We start from the raw sequence: 3397 nt of genomic DNA on the forward strand, positions 1-3397 counted from the left end.
TTTTATCATCAATCCAACAAATTCTCAAATTTAAGTATAAAATACACAAATCCTTTAAAAAACCACACACAAACTAGTATATAAAAATAACAATTATATTTCATATTATCATTCAACACAACCTCCAAGAGAAGATATTCATTTCATTTACCATCATTAGCACCCATCCAACATGATGCCTACAATAATCATGTAGATTAATATTTTTCAAATAATAATATTTTCAAATATTAATTCGAAGAAAAAAATTACAATAATGAAATAATTCATATATTAAGTTAAAAGAAAATAGACCATACAAAAACACTTTGGTTATTTGGCACTTTGCATAATTGCATTATTTTCTTTATATATTTTTTCGATTTAAATATTTTTAATTAAAATTAAATTAAAAATATTTATAAAAAAAAAATAATGCGGGTCTAGTGGATATCCATGAGGGTATCCGTCAGATATTGAGATAATACTAAACCCATCCGCATTCAAGTGCAGGTTTCAATTTGTAATACCAAACCTACCCTCAACCCGCAAAATTATCCATACTGGGCGAGTTTTGGTGGGCAGATTTGCTGGTGCAATTGCCATCCCTAAGAATAGATGTCCCTCCAGCATTCGGTGAGAGTAGATCTTCGGATTGTCAAATATCAGTAGTGCTATTATTGTAATATATTAGTATATAAGAAAAAAATATCATATGTTACGAAGAGCCCAGTAGTATTAAACTTAGCATTAAGAAGGATACATTGAATCACTACAAGTGAACCAAAAATTAAACAACCCTTAGCAAAAACCTTTTTCTAATTATTTACTAGAATCACACCTATTAGCTATGGATAGAAATTTGTCTCATGTCATACAAAGAGCCCGAAATTGCCAAAATTTTATACCATCCGAAGCTCATTTCACGTCTTTTTCGATGATCCTTTAAGTTTATATCCAAAAGAAAACATCGGCCTAGTTTTGAAGACTAAAAAATAATATACGGTTTATTTCATAAAGAAACTGATTTCTTAATGCACTGATGATGTTTTACTTAATGATTGATGTTGTTTACTTGTTAAAATAGAAGTGAACGAGAATGAATCATGTGGGCCACTTATCTTTTGGTTCACGGAATGCGAATAGAGATGGCAAAATCCTCTACTAGTTTAAAGCTTCGTTGGGTCCCATTTTAAATGGGATAAATTTTGAATAATTTTTGGGGAATAGAATGGGGAATGGAGGAAAAATAATCCCTAAATTCTTAATAGGGTAGGGTTTTGTTTTGTACTCCCCTCCCCACCCTTACCCAATATGCATTATATATCGATATTTTTTATTTTTTATTTGATAATTTTACAATGTTGGCTAATAAATTTTATTTTTACCTAATATAAATAGACTATAACTCGAAGAAAACCATACAATATATTTTTTATTCAACCTAAAAACATTATTATGTTTTCATTTCTTTCTTATAGTGCTGCTCTCTTAACACATTTTTCAATTTTGATATCATTTCAAGATATTATTTCAAACTTTTAGAGATGTTTTTGAATAATTTAAATACTTTATAATAAGGTGATAACTTTATTTAAGTATCTAATTTTTAATTTATTGAAATCATATATCTATACCTGCTATAAGATAAGTAAATGGGGCATAGGGTGGGATGGAAAAATCATTCCCTACATTAAGAGTGTTCAGAATCCAATCTGATCCGCTTAATCTGTTTGATCCGTAAAAATTTGATCTGTAAAATTCTGATCTCTAGATTGGTTGATTAGATTAGTTAAGAATTGAAAATCCATAGTTGGTGGATTGGATATGAATTTACTTCTGTAAGTCCACAAAAATCCGCAAAACAAAAATTATTTAATTAAAAATAAAACTTGTAAATGTGGCATTACTACTTATTAATGAATAAATAAGTTAAAATATAGTTACACTAACGCCTATTATATCTTATCTAATAATAATATAAAATTAAAATAATTAAATAATGGAATATTTGAAAAACCAAATATAGCTTCCTAAATAATTATTTTTCATGTGTTGATCGAAGCAAATGTGATCTTTTCTTTCTGGTGTGCTATATTTTGAAACTTTGAATATATTATTCTTTATTTATTTAAACAATTAATTTATTTAAATTTTATTCAATTTTGAATTTGATTGGTAATAAAATCATGGATTAGATATGCATTGATGTCCAATTCGCAAAATCTGATTTGCAAACACCCCTACCCTACGTAGAGATTCTGCATTACCACCCATTAAATTTGTTGGGGAATGAGATTGGGAATTAAGGTGAAATTTTTAATGCGATGGGGAATGGGGTAGGTCTCCCCACCCCCACCCCACCTCATTTCCATCCTAAATAGGAACTTGATTTTCATAGGTTGAAAATTAAGTTCTCATTCCTGAGATTAAACATTTTACCCTATTCATTTTTTAAAATGTCCGGATTACCCTCAATTATATTTTGCATTTTAGTCCAATTTTCAATAATTTACAGAGTTCATAGAAACACTTGCAAATTGGTCATTATTATTATTATTATTATCATCGTCATAATTATCATTATCATTATTATTGTTACTATTATAATAAATAATAATAATACTAAGGACAATACTTAACTAAGGATATTTTAGTAACTTTAACAGTCCATTCTAATTCTTAAACAAGTAAATAACTATAGCTTATTCTAATTCAGATTCTTACAGCTCAGGTAAACAACTTATGCTGATTTCCATTCCCCATTTCGATTCTGATCTATTCCGATTACTAATAGATAAAAGTATCATATGAAGAATTCTAATTATCCAATTCCTTTCCATGTAATTTTTTTTAACTTTTATTTCCTTTCCCTCTTATTAGTTTTGCTATATTTCTTCCCATCCCCCTTAGATGTTGTTGCCTTTTCTCTTCAATTTTCTTTTTTTTTTCACCACTTTTTTCTTTTTTCTTTTTTTTTCCTTTTGATCATTTTAAATGGTTATACTAATGCACTGCTGGGTATTGAGCTGCAGTTACTTTTAAACCACAACTTTGTTTCCTTTTGTTCATTTTAAATGATTATACTGTATTTTGCAGTATTGAGATGTTGTATCTTTTAAACCACAGTTAGTATAAAAAAAAAATTGTAACTATGAAATAACAATTGATAGGTGTGGTAAAAATGACTTTTAAATAAGAATTTTGATAGAGCTAGCAAAAATAATATAAGTTCTTCACCACATATGTGTAGGATAAATCAACTCAACTTTCGAACCACAATAGTAAGTGTTTACTAAAAACTTTATGGTGTGTTCACTTGTGGGAATGAGGAATGGAAATTATTGATAGTGTTTACTTTCTGAAAACATAAAAACGAGAATGAAATTGGAGAGGACCTCACAATTTAGGAATGAAG

The sequence above is a fragment of the Citrus clementina genome, unplaced genomic scaffold (assembly GCF_000493195.1).
Source record: "Citrus clementina cultivar Clemenules unplaced genomic scaffold, Citrus_clementina_v1.0 scaffold_2, whole genome shotgun sequence".
Lineage (NCBI taxonomy): Eukaryota > Viridiplantae > Streptophyta > Magnoliopsida > Sapindales > Rutaceae > Citrus > Citrus x clementina.